Source organism: Micromys minutus, assembly GCF_963924665.1.
Source record: "Micromys minutus genome assembly, chromosome: 21".
NCBI classification, from domain to species: domain Eukaryota; kingdom Metazoa; phylum Chordata; class Mammalia; order Rodentia; family Muridae; genus Micromys; species Micromys minutus.
Genome location: NC_137956.1, coordinates 52,720,098 through 52,739,766, shown reverse-complemented (window position 1 = coordinate 52,739,766; position 19,669 = coordinate 52,720,098). Strand labels below are relative to the sequence as shown.

At 41.3% G+C, this 19,669-nt stretch overlaps 1 pseudogene across 1 annotated transcript; it reads left to right on the top strand.

The window, feature by feature from the left end:
• Positions 1-1,178: 1,178 nt before the first annotated feature.
• On the top strand, positions 1,179-10,402 carry LOC308434442 (serine/threonine-protein kinase NLK-like; annotated as a pseudogene). Its single transcript has 3 exons — positions 1,179-1,215; positions 6,859-7,188; positions 8,872-10,402. The product of its transcript is annotated as a serine/threonine-protein kinase NLK-like (transcript).
• Positions 10,403-19,669: the final 9,267 nt, after the last annotated feature.

The following is a 19,669-nucleotide window of genomic DNA, read 5'->3' as shown; positions in this document are numbered from 1 at the left end:
CTGCTTATAAGTGAGTGCATACCATGAGTGTTCTTTTGTGACTGGGCTACCTCACTCAGGATGATAGCTTCAAGTTTCATCCATTTGCCTAGGAATTTAATGAACTCGTTTTTAACAGCCAAGTAGTACTCCACTGTGTATATGTGCCACAATTTCTGTATCCATTCCTCTGTTGAGGGATGTTTGGGTTCTTTCAAGCTTCTGGCTATTATAAATGAGGATGCTATGAACATTGTTGAGAATGTGTTCTCGTTAGATGTTGGAGCTACTTTGGGGTATATGCCCAGGAGTGGTATAGCTGGGTCCTCAAGTATCACTATGTTCAGTTTTCTGAGGAACCTCCAGACTGATTTCCAGAGTGGTTGTACCAGTTAATAATACCACCAACAGTGGAGGAATGTTGCTCTTTCTCCACATCTTCTCCACATTAAATTCAGGTGTTCCTTCACCAGATTGGTCTCTTCAGTCTACTATTCATTCATGATTTCTCTCTGTGTGTGTGAGTGTGTGTGTGTGTGTGTTTATGTGTGATATAAATGTATGTGCCAATGTGTATCTTGGTGGGTGGGTTGGGAGGTCAGTTAATGACATTTAGTTTTGTCCAGTTATTCTCTGGCTTAGTCCTTAGAACCCTGGCCTCTCACTAACCTTGAAATTCCCTGCTTTGGTTAAGCTAGCTAGACAGCAGACTTTGCATGCCCTGTGTCCTCCTAGGTACAGCTCCCTGTCTTGTTTGGCCTCAACTAATTGCTACAATGTCTAACTGCTCACAGTGGAAGCACATGGTGGCTTTCTCGGCATTTTTTACATTTTTGTTGATTTGTGATAAACATGTTTGTAATCAACACAAAAGTTAAGCCACACAGGTCTTTTAAAAAATAAAATATAGACTTCTTATTTGTTTTCCCTGCACAAAGATAATCCCCTGGGAATTTTTGGTTTATTTCATTGCCCTCACTGTAAGGATGCATAAGATCTTACAGTGCAACCCTCTGCTGACACTGTGCTGCTGAGGATATCATGGGCTTTGTTTCTGGACAGATTCCCTCTCATAGTTGTGCACAATGCTGCTTTTCAGAAAAATCATTCCAGGTTAATTCACTAGCCTCCTTTGACATTAGGGATCTTTCACTATCATATGTATTGTAATGTGTTTAAAAAGTTACTGAATAATGACCATGGGTTACTGGCTTCCTCTGGTGCTACCTGGCCAAGGTAGGTTTGGGGAGGAGACTATGATGGTCAATTTGGAGCTTGCTAGAGTCTTCTCTTCGAACTCTCTTTTTTCAAAACACAAAACTTCAAAGCTGGTTTTGTGTTTTCAAGCTTAGCTGTGTAGACCTTCTAAGTTACTGTAGGACCAGTGAGTCTCTGCATAGAAAATGCTCTGAAGAGGAAAAAATATAGGACTAGGCAGCAGAGCATGGCTGAGTCTCAGAGCCTTGTACACATTATAGGTCTTTCTTCCTCCATCTGAAGGAAAGGTGTTGGAATACAGAAATCTTTTTATGGGTGTGTATGGGCTTTTGTGTGTGTGTGTGTGTGTGTGTGTGTGTGTGTGTGTGTGTGTGTGTGTGTGTGTGCAGGCATGTACTCTTTCATATGTAAGTTCACTTGCTCATGAAACATCTTAAATGATGGTAGCCATAAAATTGTAAAAAAGTACTCTGTCATTTCACTGTGCATCCACCAAACATCAAATATCGCAGGACATCATTCTGCATGTCCAAACAGATCCCTAGAATTGACGGACAATAAAAGCATTGTAACATCAGATTTTAAGTATTTGTGGAGGCAAAACCTATTCATCTGTATATAAATTCTTTGCAGGTAAGCAATGGACTATCAAACAAGGTGGTAAGGAGCAGGCTGGCCAAGGGTTCCTGTTTCTTTTCTGCTCTTGATGAATAGTGACTGGCCACTGGAGGGTAAAATAGCTCAATATATCTTTTTAGCCTTTTGGTTTTCTTCCTCATTGCCTGCTACAATGTTGTTTTTTTTTTTTTTTTCAGCTTTCTATAAGCTTGACTCACTTATCCTTGTACCACATTTTCTGTATCCATTCCTATGTTATATATTGTGTATACAGCATTCTGTCTGCATGTAGACATTAGGCCATAAGAGTGCACTAGATCTCATTATAATGGTTATAAGCCACCTTGCTGGGCATTGAACTCAAGACCTCTGGAAGAGCAGCTAGTGCTCTTAACCTCAGAGCCGTCTTTCCATTCCCCCATATTATTCTTGAGTTTCTTCTCATTCTCCTCCTCCTCTTTTCTTTTATTGGTTTCTATATCCATTTTTCTTTTTTGCTTCCTTTTTCTTTTTATTATTTTATGTTCTCATGTGACACAGTCTAGCAACAAAGTCCTAAAAATACAATGTAGTACTATCTGGACTCATGTTATAGTTTGCCATATACAAGGAGCCTCGTGTTCCTCCTTGTCCTGTACTTTTGCTTCTACCTCCTAGGTTCTGGAATTACAGTATTACAGAATCTGTACACTCCCGTGCTCTCTATGCATATAACTTTGAATGAGATCACTGAGGATGCTGAGTTAGAATTAGTTCCAAGGCCAGGCTGGGCTACAACATAAGTCTAAGCTCAAAGAACAGAACTGAAGATGTTGGTCTGGGGATATAGCCCAATATATCAAGTAGCACACAGAAAACCTTAGGAACATATCATAAAAATTGAAATAGTGGTACATACCTATGCAGGCACTAGGTAGGTGGAAAGGGGATCAGAGGTTCAAATATTGGAAAAGGTTCCATGAGAAGCTTGGTTATTTAACATTGGTTATTTATAAGGATTAGCTGAAGGCAGGTGGGAGGCCATTGATCTGAGTCTGTTCTCTCACACAGCAGAAAGTCCAGTGTCTGAAGAGTATCTGCTACATTCTCTGAATGCTTGAAGATGCCTCATTTGTAAAGGGAATTGGACACAATTCATGTCCTGCTGTCTTAGTTCACTGAGGCTCTGAATCTGTGGGAATTGATATAGGCATGTTCTACTAATCTGGATATAAATGATAGAGACACATTCCAGAAAGTTCTGACAGTTTTCCTCCAGATTATAGCCAGAAAAATCTCTATGCATACCTTGAGTGAAGTTATGTAAAACACAGAGTTCCTGAGGGAGAGAGAGATGACTATGGAGCTGTTCCCTCTTCCTGTGGACTGCTATGATAACATGGAATATGTCCATAAGAAATACTCATATAAATTTCTTTTTAGTTCATGAATACACTCAGGCATGTGGGGCAGCCCAAAAAGATAATCTTTGCTAACGGAGCTTGTAAAATATGTAAGAAATATTGTGCATGACAAGGAGACCATACTTTGCTTCTCTTTGCAGAAAATTGGAATGTACCCTTTGCCTTTAGTTATTTGTTACATTCATGTGTGTCCGTTCAGGACCTTGAGTACCGAATTTTTCAGTGGTTTATGTGTACAGAATTGTTACACTGAAGTGATAATGGAGACACACTCTCCTATGAAGGAGATTTTAGAAATTACAAACTATTCAAATTCAAGATGCTTAGTTCTGGAGGCACCTTGTATGCTTCAAACAAAGTCAAAGGAAAGGAGCACAGAGCAAGGGGAATGTATCTGAATAAAGTCACAGGATTCACTCTGCTTTGTATCTTTCTTTTCCAAGTTGCCAGGTAACCTATTACTCTTGAAAAGTGTTGTATAGTTTTCTTTCTATCATTTAGCTATGAGAGTGGGCATCATACTAGTGCAAGTGCTAGAAGCATTGGAGGCTGGAGGTGTCAGGTCCTTAGGGTAGAGTTAGACAGTTGGGAGATGTCTGGCCTGGGGCAAGAAACAAAACTTCTCTCCTCTGAAGGAGATGTTCCAAAGTGCTGATCCCCCACAACCTGATGGTCCAGAATTCTTGTTTTTCTTATTGATTGTGCCTCCACTTCCTAAGTGCTGAGATAACAAACATGGACTGCTGCATCCATCCTGCCTGCCACATGACTATGGGTCACATTCTTCTGGGTATCTAAATGCTCAGTGATTAATGTTATATGAAGGACCTCAACATAAGACAGAATTTTTTTAAGTATCCTAAATCACCTAATGGAACAAATAATTGTATTTTAAAACTTTGTAGTAATCTACATTTTTTTTCTCTTTAACTGCCCTCAAATAATCAATTATACCCTGTTTTATGGATATAATATAATGACAAAAAAGATTTCTTCTGTACATTTTTTACTATTTAGTAAAATACAGACTGAATGAGTAGATAGAGGTTTTCGTTTTTTTTATTTTTGGTGTTTTTTTCAATGTTATTGGCTTAGCAACTATAAACTGAGTGGGGTTTTTTGCTTGTTTTATTTTCTTCTGTTGTTGTTTTTTTTTTTTTTTTTTTTTTTTTTTTTTTTTTTTGGTCCTTGTTACTGTATTGCAAGGCTTCACTCTGGAAAGAAGTAGAATCATGAACAGATGTGATTTTCCAGAAGCAGAATTTGAGATTATTTGATATTCAGCTATTTTCAAATGAATGTCTAGGGCAAAGATTCGCAGTAACTACAAAACATCTTCTACCACACTTGTTTTACATTTTACCTACAGTAGTCCTCAGAACCAAAATTCTCTCAGGAAGGATAACATGTTTGTACTCATTCAATTACCTTCTCCTGCTTTTCTGAGCTATTCATCTGTAGAAAGAGGACACCTCTTTCTATATCTCTCTGATCTCAAGTTGTACTATATAGCCATTGTATAATAAAAACTGCATGGTATTTGGAGAAAAACACATGTGATGATCAATTGAATACAACTGAAGACCCAGAAATAAGCCCACACAACAATCACCCTTGGACACTAAGTTTTTAACAGGGATGCCAAAAGAGACATTGGGTTCAAAAAGCAATATCAACAAATGGTGCCTCTCTAAAGTAACGTCGACATGTAGACGAAAGCAAGTTCTATATTTATCAGGCTCTAATTTCTCAAGTCCACTTGGTCAAAGACCTCACCATAGAAGTGGATACACAACATTTAGTGAAAGAGAAAGTAGGGGATTAGCCTTGAACACGTTGACACAGGACATAACTTCCTGAACAGAAACCTGTAGCACCTGCAATAAATTCAGTAATTAATAATGGGACTTGATGAAGCTAAAAAGCTTCTATAGAGTAAATGAGTGCATAAGCAGGCCAATGACAGCCTAAAGAATGGGAGAGCCACATGAGCCCTGTATCTGACAGAGTGATGATATCCCTCTGCTTAGTGAAGATGTGGCCTTTTTCTTTCTGTTTGATTATATGGTGCATTATACTGCTGTATTTTTTTTATGTTGAACCATTCATGCATCACTGGGATGAACCCTACTAGATCAGAATTGATGATATTTTTGATGTGTTCTTAGATGCGTTTTACCAGTATTATTTTGAGTATTTTCCATTGATATTTATATAAAAATTTGGTTTGATATTTTCTCTTTATCTTTTTGTTGAGTCATTGTTGTGTGGTCGTGTCTTCATGATTCTGGCCTCATAGATTATCTAGATAGATAGATAGATAGATAGATAGATAGATAGATAGATAGATCAATAGACAGATATTGTCCTACTAAAAATTCCTAGTATTCTCTCACTCATCCATAGAGCATGATGGAACTGGAGCCCAGAGCAAAATAGGCTATTTCTCACCAAGTAGCTCAGTGGACACACCTAAATCTCCACATACTCTCTTGACTGTGTGGTGTGTGGGGATAACATTGGAGCAACACAAAAGTCAAGCTTGCACCCTGCTACTGAATAGCTCCATTTTAAATAAATAGATTTTGAAATGAAGGGTTTTCTTCCAAGTCTTAATCAATTAGGTGTATATGCATATGTGCTATGCATATTGTGCATGTAAAAGCTGGTATCCACAAAGGCCTGAAGAAATGGGCCTGAAGAAACTGAACTCTGAGTTACAGCTGAGAACCACCTAAAGATGTTAGTTCTGAAACCAAACTGTGGTCTTTTTCTAAAGGAGTTTATGCTCTTAAAATGTTAATAATAATTTTTCTGTTTATTTGTTTTAACAGCATGAAAGGAGTTTATTGTGACCAAACTACCAGGATATTCACATGTTCCAGGCAAGAGACCAGTTAAGTTGACAGGCAGACAGGAAAACAAGGTTTTGGGGATTAAAGAAAAGGAGTGTAAGAGACATAGAGGTTATTTTGATGACTTCTGTACCACGGTACAAACTACATGTCCATATGTGAACCATGTTAGCTGATAACTTTATCCACCTATCCAATATTTTGGATTGTGACAGGCCTGGCATCGCAGTGATCATTATGAATCTCTCCAGAGGGCCTTTTTTGCCAAAGTCTTTAAATTTAGACACTTTAATCCACTCAGATAACAATAATGACATCCACAAAAAGACCTATGTTATATTTATTACTAAAGATTTCAATGAAGAACTTTACAAGACCAGGCGAAAGCATTTAGATAATCTGTCCTGGCAGGATTCCCTCAAATTTACCAAGTTGCCTGACTCCACAAGCCCCCTGTTCCCACAGTTCATCTGACTGGTCCCCGTGTCAAGCTCAGCCTCTATGATTCCAGTCAGATATAGGCTTGTTCTACTGTGAGGCTACATCTTCTTTATTACACATTCAACTCTAAGCTATATCCAACTGTCCTCAGTACAAGTAAATGGTAGATTTCAAGAATTCATGTATGATGATGCTATCGAAAGCATCTGATCCAATTAAAACCAAGCCAACCTCCCTGAAATTCTCTGCTCTGTACTCCACATGCTCCCTTCTAGAGTCCTTGGTTATTGCATACCTGGAGTGAAAATCTCTTGTTAGTCACATCTCTACTCCACCTAACACAGTCTGCAAAGTTTCCAGGTTAGGTGTCTTCATCAGTGCTCCCACAGGCAGACAGGAAAATGACCAGGAGGCCACCATTGCCTTCACAAGCGTTTTGTATCTGCCAGTGCAGGCCTTCTTCAACAGTGCTGGGAAGAGCCCAGTGGGCCGTTCCTGCAGAGAGGATGTGAGCAAATCCTCATCTCAGCAGAATCTTAATTGTCAGCTTCTGCAGTGTGGGTGGGCTCTCATCTCCAGTCAGAAGGCTCCTGGAGAACAAGTCAGAAAAGACTGTACTTTCAAGACAAAGTTTATAAAACCTTCTCACCCTCTATCCGGCTTTGCTAGGGGAGGTGAGTCCGGGCTGAGGCGGCACCGGCGGCTGAATAGAAAGTGGTCACAGTGGCTGTGGAGAAAACAACCATGGTCGGATGGGGGGAGCGGGGAGACGGAGCAGCCTTGAGCCCGGCGGGGCGGTCGCACAGGGAACCCACCTGCTCTCTTCCCCAATCCTCCTCAGCACAAGCAGCAAGTGGTGACAGGGGGGGGGGGCAGGAGTCAGCCTGCTTCCGACAGCCCCCTACCCTTTCTGGGGCTCCTATTCTTTGACCCTGGGACCCTAACCTCCTCCTGGGCGGTTGCCTGTATCTGGGCGTTCGAGTGCTGCCCACCGCTCTTTCATTCCCTCCCTGCACCTTCTTCCCTTCACCTTTGCTGGGGTTCTCTCGCTCTCCTCTTCTGTCCTGCCTGTGGCCTCCTCTCCTCACTCTCTTTCTCCAGCCTCCTTCCCTGGTTCATTCTGCCCAGGAAAGATTGGTACATCTCCCCAATTCCCCCTCAATCAGGTCAGTCAGACTGGGAGTAGGGGAAGATGTAGGAAGGCCTGAGAGTTCGAGGGGAGGAAAGCTAGAAACTGGTTTCTCTGATAATTTTCCCTCATCTTTTTTTATTTAGAGGGGTTGGAATTTTTTTAATGTGTTTTTGAGGAGGTGGGAAGTGTTTAGTGAAAGAGTTAAAGTTTCAAGTTAGCTCCCACTAACCCTGCTTTGAGGACAAGTATGCTTCAAGGCTAAGAACAAAATAACTTGTTTAAAGAAATGGCCCAAACCCAGACGGGCTAGACTTGATAAAGTCTGGGCTGGCCTTGCAGTCCTGAGAGAAACAAAGTATGAAGGTCAGTGTGCCCCAAAACAGAGTGGTCTAGAGTTGAATCATATCCAAGAACAGACAGAGAGTGCCAATTTGAATAAACCAATGAAATTGTTATGTGCTTGTTGCTAACTGCTTATGTAATTTTCCCTATAAATATGTTCCCCTAATTGAGTTCAGGTTCGATGCCTCTGTCTCCTGTGTGAGATATGTATCGACCCGGAGCTCCATCATTAAACTATCTCGTGCTTTTGCAGCAAGAAGGTCTTTCGCATTTCATTGGGTAACCCCGTGTCCTGAGACTCGAGTGGGGGTCCCCGAAAGGGGATCCTACATTTAGAAAAGGATGTGGATGTGGGAATGGAAGGGGTAGATGAGTCAACCCTCTTACAAGATTCCAAGGGTGGCATGTTAGCAAATCCTTTTCATGTGTGAAGTTCAGGGGTTCAGGAGGTTTGACCTTTATTCCCACAGTTAAAGTTGGAACCTCCACCCCCTGCCCCCATTAAGAATAGAGTTTTAGTATCCACCTGTAGCAGGAATTCTGGGGGAAAGAAGCCCCTTTCCCTTTTTCTTTTCCTCTCTTTTTTCTTCTTATTATATATTATTAACTTTTTTTGACAACCCACACCCTTCCACGCACAACAAAAAAAAAAAAAAAAAAAAAAAAAAAGAAAGAAAGAAAAGAAAAGAAAAGAAAAGAAAAGAAAAAAATCCAACTCCCCAGATCTTCAAACTTGTCTGGATTGACTGACGAAGACATAAAACCAGTTCTGCTCTGTGTTTTTTGAAGTGGAGTGAGTGGTTTTTCTTCTTTTTTTTAAATGGCCAAAATGACAGCTTGACCCAGTTTGCTTTCCAATCACAGGGCATTTTTTTTTTTTGAGTGTCTCTTTGTGGCACAAGAGCCAACTTAAAATGATAGCAGCTTACAACGGCAGTACATCTGCAGCAGCAGCAGGTCACCACCACCACCATCACCATCTTCCACACCTTCCTCCTCCTCACCTTCACCACCACCACCATCCTCAACACCACCTTCATCAGGGGTCGGCTGCTGCTGTACACCCAGTACAGCAGCATACGTCTTCCACAGCTGCGGCAGCCGCAGACAGGTTAAACTCTGGGCAACAGCAGCCATATTTCCATCCCCTGTAGCAGCCCCAGCTGGGTACAGGCTGCTGCAGCTGCTACGGTTAAGGCGCACCATCATCAGCACTCACATCACCCACAACAGCAGCTGGACATTGAGCCGGATAGACCTATTGGACATGGAGCCTTTGGTGCTGTCTGGTTAGTAACAGATCCAAGAGATGGAAAGAGAGTAGCACTCACAAAGATGTCAACATCTTCCAGAATCTGGTCTCTTGCAGAAGAGTCTTCCAGAAATTGCAGCTGTTGTGTTTTTTTTTAAACATGATAATGTACTCTCTGCCCTCGACATACTCCAGCCTCCACACATTGACTATTTTGAAAAAATATATGTTGTCACAGAATTGATGAAGAGTGACCTACATAAAATTATCGTCTCTCCTCAGTCACTCAGCTCAGATCATGTCAAAGTTTTTCTTTATCAGATTTTGCGAGGTTTGAAATATCTCCATTCTGTTGGCATTTTACATCGAGACATTAAACCAGGGAATCTCCTTGTGAACAGCAACTGTGTACTAAAGATTTGTGATTTTGGATTGGCTAGAGTAGAAAAATTGGGTGAATCCTGTCATATGACCCAAGAAGTTGTTACTCAGTATTACCGGACTCCGGAGATCCTGACGGGCAGCTTCCATTATATCAATGCTTTTGACATCTGGTCTGTCGGGTGCATCTTTGCAGAACTACTGGGCTGAAGAATATTGTTTCAGGTGCAGAGTCCCATTCAGCAGTTGGATTTGATCACAGATCTGTTGGCACGCCATCACTGGAAGCAAAGAGGACAGCTTGTGAAGGTGCTAAGGCACACATACTCAGGGGTCCTCATAAACAGTCATCTCACCCTGTACTTTATACCCTATCCAGCCAGGCCATGCATAAAGCCGTTCACCTGCTTTCCAGAATGTTGATATTTGATCCATCAAAAAGAATATCCACTAAGGATGCCTTAGCCCACTCCTACCTAGATGAAGGGCAGCTGAGATACCGTTCGTGTATGCGTAAATGCTGCTTTTCCACCTCGATGGGAAGAGTCTATACCAGTGACTTTGAGCCTGTCACCAACCCCAAATTTGATGACAGCTTTGAGAAGAACCTTAGCTATGTCTGACAAGTTAAAGAAAGTATCCACCAGTTCATTTTAGAACAGCAGAAAGGAAACAGAGTACCTCTCTGCATCAACCCGCAGTCCGCCGCCTTTAAGAGCTTTATTAGTTCCACTGTACTCAGCCGTCTGAGATGCCGCTGTCTCCTCTGGTGTGGGACTGACTGTGGAAGACGCTGTACTACTGAAGATGTAATATAGCTTTCACTGGAGTCTGGGATTTGCAATTCTGGAGGGTTAATCATGCTTATACTGTAATTTTACTAATGGAGTTTTAAATTAACAACCAATACTTGTAGGATATGAATACTATTTAGAAATGTTACTAGACTTTTAGAAGAAAAAATATTTTCCCCAGAGTTGCACATGGTTAAAGAATTCAGTGCAGATGTTATGGCTCACCTCAGAACAAATGTAAATTGAACCAGATTTGGGCATTTGGGTTTATGTTTTTATTTTATTATTAATATTTTTTAATGAAGCAAGATTGTTCACATGTATACACTCACACACAGAGGACAATTATACATTTTGATATTTGAGCCATTCCTAAAGATTAAGATTTTTCTAAAACTAAAGAATCTAGAAAGCTTGCCAGTGACTAATCATGGAGCCACATGAGCTGATCGTGGCCGCGTGGTGCCATGGGGCAGGAGGGGCTTGCTACCTCATGACCAAGCCCTGTAACTGGCTTCTCATTAGAGCCATGCTGGTGATGTGTGCTGCCTAATCTCTGATATAATATATATGTAATAATATATATAATCTATTTTTATTAGAAGTTTTCTTGCTCTTTCTTACATAAAGAAAGAAGAAAAAAAAAAGACCCAAGCATGCATCTTTCATGTGTGTAAATAATTCATTTCTGGGCTAATTTCAAAAGAATCCCAACACTGCTGTATAAAGAACTAGCTTGCACATTTTTGGTCTGTGAAATTCTGTGAGACTTTTCCTACATTAGACAGTGAAAAATAGTAAATAAAAGACAAAAAGCAATTTAAAAAAATTACAGCCACAAAGGCACATAGGGGACCATGTCAAATGTGTTTGTGTCCTTTGGCAAAGCTGTGGGAGTCACAGTAGTAAATAACTTATTACTGAACTCTGTGCATATGTAACTATGAGCACCAATCAAAGGCCTCTACCTTCTGGAGTTACACAACTTGACTTGTTCACCGCCACAAGCTGATGATGACTTTTTTTTAAAGTTCAATGTGGAGACTTGAAACTTGAATGTCCTTTCCAACTTTTATATTAAAAATAAAAAGACAAGAAAATTGAAGAGCGTTTTTCACCTGCATGAGGAGTCCTAACAGATCGTCTTAAAACTGGTCTAGGAAAAGCTTGATGTTTATTACGGACAATTAACTGTTAAAGTTATTGTAAGTGATCGGTATTTAGCAGAGTATTTTCATCTTGAGTGATCTGAACTCAATTTGAAGACTATTACGTTATATTTGGAAGTTTTAACTTTAATGAAGTAATTATTTGCTGTGAAAGAAACAAACACTGAATTACTAAACAAAGATGGTGCAATATCTTTGTTGTTGTTGTTATTGTTTATGAGGCTCCTGAGCATCTACTCAACCGAAGCATTTCAATTCACTTGAATGAGAAACATGTTTTGTACCAAAAGAGCCCGAGAAGACACTGGTATAAAAGGTCCACTCTGAGGTTGGTCAATTACCGTGGCACACTTTCTGGTCACTTTGTACAATGTAGATTTGAAGTACAGTGGTGAGAACATTTAACATGACATTTGAAAATGGAAAAAAAACAAAACAAAACAACAACAAAAACCTTCCTTGCCATCATAACCACTAAGCTTCTGACTTAACTGCTCTGGCAGTTGTAGAAACATAAATTTATTTCTTCATCCTAAATTGGAAAGACGGGTACCCTCAATGGTGTCATGGGAGCCTTTCTTTCACTCAAAGGGTTGTATAGTTTTTTGGTTAACATATTTTATATGTTATTGAAAGAAAGACACTAAAATGGGAGAGATTTTCTGGGACCCACTGGGGATGACACTAGCTAAAATGTGCAATAGATGGGTCATAGAACCTGAAGAGACCACGACCTCTGCATAGGCAGGTCTCCCAGTTGAGGGAAGGGGCTACTCACACATCTCAACAATTTTAACTTAAAATTATCCCTCTCTGAAGAAAAAATAGGGACAAAAATTGTAGTAGAGAGTGAAGGAGAGGCCATCCAGAGACCACCTATCTTGGGTTCCATTCTATCAGCTGACATCAAACCCCAACACTATTGCTGATGCCAACATATAGGAGACTGGTATGGCTGTCCTGTGAGAGGCTCTGCCAACATCTGTCTAAGGCAATTACAGACACTCACTATTGACTGAGGCTGGGGACCTCAATGGAAGAGATAGGGAAGAACAGAAGGAACTGAAGGAGGCTGCACAAAGATGAAAAATCACCTATTTACACTATTCTGTCAGAAGTCACTCAAAACTGCCAAGTTGTGCTTCTGTTCCCACAAGAGCCCTCTTCCCACAGCTCATCTGACTGTTCACCATGTCAAGCTCCAGTTCCAAGATATCAGTCACTGTACATCCTTTTGTTTCCAACCATCTGAGCAGTGTCTGAAGTCACAATCTCTGAGAATCCCAGATAGTTAGACATATGGATTAATGTGGGGTACAAAGAAAGACATTAAAACAACCTTTCTGTCTCTCAGATTCCTGTTTTTCTCCCCCACATACTTTCTCAGGGCAGGGCCAAGCTCACAGCATACCTTGTTGTATTGAGTATGTTCTGAGGTTTGCTAATATTATGGAGTTACACAACCATGAGTTATATTGATTCACGACCTCAATCCTAGCATTAGAAGGATGCAGAGGCAAGAGGATTGCTAGAACTTAGAGTTCTAAAACAACCCTGGCTTCACAGAAAGACACAGTCCTGTGCCAAAGTCAAAACTATGTAATAATTAAGCAAATGAAGGGAGAAAATTTATTTGATACTTTCTTTAGATGTCATGACTGTTGTCTGAGTGGAATAAAGGGACTAAGTTTAAGGAATTTGCCAGAAATGTCCTCCTGAGAGAGTTGAAATATACAAATTGATGCCAGGCATGTCATCATTGAAAGTTATTAGTTAAGGTGGTTCACATAGGGACATATAAGTTTCCTGTCATACAGAAGAATCATTGAAACAACCTCTATGTCTCTCACACTCCTTGTTCCCCCACATATACATTGTCTCCCTCTCTGCCTGTCAGCCTTGTGGCCTTTTTGATTGGAACCTGTGAACCTGCTGGAAGTTTGCTCACAATAAACATCTTTTGTGCTTTTGAGAAAACAAACAAATAAAAAAAAGCCCAGCAAGCCATAGGTGAACTTAGATGCCTCATGCCCTAAGAACACATGTTGTTATAAAAGAAGACCAATGTTTGGTTTCAGAACTAATATCATCAGTGGCTCTCAATTGGAACTCAGGCTTCAGGTTCTAGGCCCATTTCTTCAGGCCCCTGTGGATCTCAGGTTTTAAATGCACAATATGCACAATACCCTATAAATACAACAAAATATTAGATAGTTACACAAGAAATACCCCAATTTAAAGTTAGCCACTTTTCTTAAGGAAAGGTTGTTTAAACATGTGTAGTTGGTAAGTCATTCAAAGTTTTGCCCTAGATTGGAAGGCAACTGATTTGTGTTATGAACTGTGTGGTTGATGCTGTCCCTCTAGAAAAAGGAATGCTAAAGTTACCCTTGAGGTTACTTTCTAGGCACACCTGGCAGAGAGTTTCAAGATTTGCAAACATTGAAGACCAACCCTAGATGTGGCCAGTGTCCTGTAACAGCCCAATTTCTGTAGAGATAATAAGGAGAAGCCAAGCTCAGAAGTTCCTTTGGAATCCAGATCTTTAGTTCCATGCCTCTGCCAGTTGAGTACAACTGCCAAGCAAGAAAGGAAATTGCTACTCCTGGCTTTGGGCTGCAAACAGGTGTTTCTCTGAGGCTCACAGTGTTTCTTCTCACTTCCTATTTTACAGACTCAGGATTGAAACCAGAAAGGAATTGCATGGAGTAGGTAGATGTGAATGGCTAAATACTAAGGGCACAACTCTGAAGCTGCTGCTACACCTGCACAAGGTGGTAGAGTGCAGTGAGCTACCAGAATAAAATCTCTGAGCATCAGGCTAGCCAGGGAATTGTAAGTTTCATGGCCAGACATAGAATAAGGCTTAACTGTGTGATTTCACCCTCAGACATGTCCTGAGAAAACTCTCAACTAAAGATAGAAGACACAAAACCAAATAAATGACCAAACAAATAAACAACAACAAGGTGAAGAAAACCTCTCAGGCTCAATCCTCCTACTCTGAAGAGCATGGTACAGAAGTTCAAAATCAGCAGGTCAAGGCTTCTACCACAGTGGTGAAACTATGCTGCCCAAACAGCAGCATCTACTGTGGTCCACACTTAGCATGGAATTGCTCAAGAAAACCCTGGACAAGCTCCTCAGAGGGGCACAGGCCAATTATAGAAAAAAAACTTTAGAAAGAAGCTTTCAACTATATAATAGGACCAGGGGTCTATCCACTCCTATTGAGCCCATTTAAGCCTGGACCTGAAGAAGGTCCTTTTCCTACCATCAGGTATTTAGACAAAGGCCTCCATGCCCTCTGAGACTGGAAATGTTTCATGCTTGTTAATTATGGAGTCCTTCTCTTTATTTATGGCCAGATGTACTCATGGCTTTTCCATTAATAACTGAGGTGTCTATTAACTTGTCAAGGTAAACGCTCGCCCCTAGGCTCCCTAATTCCCTGCCCATGTGTCCCATCCAGCTCAAAATCTCTTTTCTCTTGGTCCCATGTAATTTTGAAAATTGTTCTTTCCACTATTGATTTCTCCTTACTCTTCCCAAAAGACATCCATAACACTTTTGAAGCATCCCCCCGCCACCCTTTGACCCAATGAGCTTGGAACCCTTACTTTAGCTATTTTCATTCATGAAGCCCAGGACAAGGGGCTAAGCTGCCTATTTAACACCCAGCTCCCATTAATGGTATTTGGTTGAATGAGACCTAACTGCATTATGTTGTCTAGGCAAGACTCAGTTTGGGGGCCACTCTTTATCAGTTCCCTGAAGCTTGCACCACCATCCTTGATCAACTCCCCTGCTGTTCTTTGCATGATAACTGTACTAGTTAATTTGTGCTTTGGTTTATCAGCAGGGAGGCATGCACGTAGAGGTGAGAGGACAAGAACCTGAAGTGGTTTCTCTCAGTATACCTGTGGGCCTCATTCCTGAATTCAGGCTTGTGAGAAAGTGCCATTTCCCTCTGAGCCATATCACTGGATGTAAAGCTCTCTTTAGGTTTTCATTTAGGAGTTTTATTTGTTTTGCCATTTGGGTTTTGTTGTTGTTTTTTCTTTTACTTCGTTTATTTGTGAGCTGAGTTTGTCTGTTTCTTTATTTAAGGTTCCTGCACTTGAGCCATCATGTGACTCATCATGGCACCACCCTTCTTTAACTTAGGAAAAAAAACTCTAACTCTCAGGTTGGTAATCTTAAATTTTTAGTGGACTCTTGTCTAACATGTTGGTTTGCCACCTGTTGCAGTATATATTAAAAAAAGATCTTCCAACCCACGATATGGCCAGCATTGTAGAGCCATATGGCATCTTCCGCATGTTTTCATCTCAGTGGTGGCCACCTTACTGAGACTCTCTGCAGCAGACTCTGCTCACATTCCCCACAACCACTGCCTGTGGTTACTGTCATAATTCCCAATAGCCCATCAAATCTAAACTCTAGAAGTTTGTAATTCACCAATCAGATTTATATCAGTAAATTCTCACTCCATAAAATGTCTACACAATAAACTCAGGTCCAATTGAAATGATACAATCTGCCCATCTAGAAAAGACAAATTGCCCATAATAATCCATCCATATCACGACATTTATTGCTCCTGTGGCTATCCAAAGCCACAGGAGATAGACCATTCTCTTCCTGCTCCATCTTGGCTTCTTCTCCCTCCTCTCCTATCTCTCCTGCCTTTCTAAAACTTTGTCCCTGCCTTACTTTTTCACTGCCCAGTATATGCCTTGCTTTGTCTGTGCCTTCCTTCACCTGCATATCAAAACAACAATTCATTTGTGCAGAAACTGGTGGCTTGTTTTTGCCATTGTAACTCTTCTAGCTTTGAGTTACACTGAGAAATCTCTATGAGTGTCAGAAATTTTCTATGTGGTTTGAGCAGGTGAGTACTTGTGTGTTAGTACAAAATCTTGTTATTTATGTGGCAGCTAATTTGTCAGAATGTTAGAAACTTTGTGTGAGATCTACAGAGCCTAACAAAAACTTGTGAAAAGGTAAGTGACTTATGATACCATGATGATTTTTCAAGGTCTGAGTAAACATTTGTGCAGTCCTGATACTAATCATGTGTATGTGCCTTCCACCTTCTGGTTTGTTATTGTTACTGCGGGCTGTATCCTTTTCCAGGTCTGAGTGGTGCCACATTTGTCTTCTGTGAACACCACAGTCTGGATGTTTCTTGTTATTATAGGGTGTACTTTCTTCTGGTTTTAGTTGTTGTTGCTGTCTGTTTCTGTTCACAGATTGACAACGGCACCACATCCTTCTCCGTACAAGGCATTTAATTATTTTCCTTGTTTGGTTGCTTTTAACACAGACTTGTCTGGGATCTGTGGCCAAAGTGTGGCCAGGAGACACCCCAAGTCTTTGTCTGGGTTGGGCATGAGCTCAGGAAAATCAAGAGATGCCCACCAATCTGGTACTTTTCTTGTAGGTGTGTGCCACTTTCTGGTTATTTCTCATTTCTGCCTAATAGAGAGAAAAGGTTGGACTTGTATTTTGGGTGTCATTGAGTGGTTTTTGCATGAGTACCAATTTCTGTTTGTGTCTTGTTTCTGCTTCATAGACAGGGAAGGTTATATTTGTGTTGTTATAGATTGTTTTATATTTCTCATTACATGATGATTTGACAAAATGAGTTTGACAAAATGACTTTGATAAGAAAACCTTGACAAGAAAACTTTGACGACATGACTTTGACTGATGCCTTTGACAAAGTAACTTTGACTTAATAGACATTAACATGAGACAGACTGCATCTTCCACATTTTATGGACCACTTCACCACATTAGAACCAAAGAATCTGGTTCCTGGCACCATGCAGAAGTTCCCAAATATGCTTGCTTTCCCCTGACATGCCCAGGCTGAGATTATATCACTTGAAAATAAAAGGTCTACCTTTAGGCTCTTCTAAAAGGTCACACAGTGGCCACAATGCCCTACAATTTGGTCAGAGTGTATGTCATTAGTTGGGGAGTAAAGGAACTCCCTGCAGCTTTTTTAGAGAGTCATGGAGGCATTTTGACAATTCACTCACACAAACCCTGAATCATCAAAAGCAAATGCAGAAATCAATCTAAATTTATTAATCGGGTAGCACCAGATAATGAGAGATACCCCCAGAAGGTTGAGAGGTTAGGAAAAAGGAGCCTGAGGAACTCAGGCTATAGTAATAGTGGCAGAGAGAGTATCTAATAAATGAGAGACTATAGAGGAGAAGCCAATGAAAGAACAGAAGCCACAGATTCAATATCTGACAAAGTTCAACATTCTGTCTTGCAAAAATCTGAAGTTAAAGTCCCTTCATCAGTTTATAAACTTGGAAAAATCATATGATTGAAGAATTTCTTTTAGTAATATCTTTGTTACTGTTTATATAATCTCATATTTAATTGGGAAAGGCTTAGTCATTCTGTAAAATGTATGTATAAATACTGGCAAATATCTGTATCCAAGTTTTCTTGTTTTTATCTCTGTAAAGTCGATTTCTTGATAGATTCCTGGTTGTTGTTCTCTTATTGAGTACTGGGGTTCTTCACATTGGCCACTGCATTGGCCAATTGAGAGGGCTTACAATTTTTCAATTTTTTTGCTATTTTCAAATTGGCATTTTTGATTCTGCTGTTGGACTGTCATTCATTATACTGGCTCTCATGTGTGAAGAATGATGGACTATTTCAATATATGTAGACCCATTTTCTCTTGTATGATAAGTTTGTGGTCAGCTGTATTCCAACATGCCTATGGCACTGAGACATGGGCTGATTTTTAGATCCTATCTTCAGTAGTATATTTATGCTGGTCATGGAGTGTGAGGTTCTCTGAATCTAGAGCAATCAAATGCATGAGGGTCCAGTTTCTAGGGCCACCTGCCGGGTTGTTTCATGTGCTTTGTTGCTGCCCTATGAGATGGAGTTTCTTTCCTTCTTATGCCCTGGACAGTGAATGATGGCAAGCCTTTTACACCACTCTAGAGCCCTTAGTAGGGAGAGGATTCCCTCTTTATTAGTAGTAGATCTTCCTTCTGCTGTCAGAAGGCCCTTTTCCCTATGAATAGCCTCATAGAAATGAGCAGTAGGCACATCCAACCCTCACAGGATGAGGGGCCAGTTAACTTTCTCACATCAACACATATCCCTGTCCCCAAATCTGCGGACAAAGGAGCCAACAAGTCCAGTGCAACCTCCGTGAGCGCAGAGAAATCTCTGCACCAGATGTCCCTGGCAGAGACAGGTTCCCTACTCCAAATGCAGGAGGAGGCTGAGCCCAAGGTCCGGTTGCCTGAGCCTGAGTTGCCCGATGCAGAATTGCCCGAGGCAGCGGCCGAATTGCCTGAACTCTCGAGGCCAAGCTGCCTAAGGCAGAGGCAGAGTTGTTTCCAGTGAGGCTTTGATCCCAGTTCTTCCAGCCCAAGAGTACGGTGGGCAGAAGGCCTCACTGGAACAGTCCGGCCACCCTGCCTCCACATCCGTGCCCAACTTCCCTAGTGCCTCGGGTAATGCCACAGGTGGGCGCACCCTGGCCCTACAGTCATCCTGGACAGGTGCAGAGGACTCTGAAAAGGCCGGCTGGGATTTGAAGAATTCTGCTCATGTGTGGGGCCCTTTCCTAGGACTGCTGCTGCCTCCCCTGCTGTTGGCTGGCATATTCTGAGGAGGACACCCCAAGGCCTGGGAGAAGAAATTAACTACCCAACTGCTGTTCTCCTATCCTGTCCCTCAAACAAGATACCACCACCTGGCTTAAGCGCCTCTGGAAGGGAAAGGGTTAGGGTTAGGGTTAGGGTTAGGGTTAGGGTTAGGGTTAGGGTTAGGGTTAGGGTTAGGGTTAGGGTTAGGGTTAGGGCTAGGGCTAGGGTTAGGGTTAGGGTTAGGGTTAGGGTTAGGGTTAGGGTTAGGGTTAGGGTTAGGGTTAGTGGGGTTCAACTCATCAGCAACTGCACACCAGGACCCTTCCTGCCCCTTACAGTGGAGCTCCACAGACAACATGATTCTCAGGATACTTGTCTGCTCCACAGGGTGGGGTGGGGGGTGCTGTCTGCCCACAGCCTCTAAGGCTCCCCATCTTTGAGT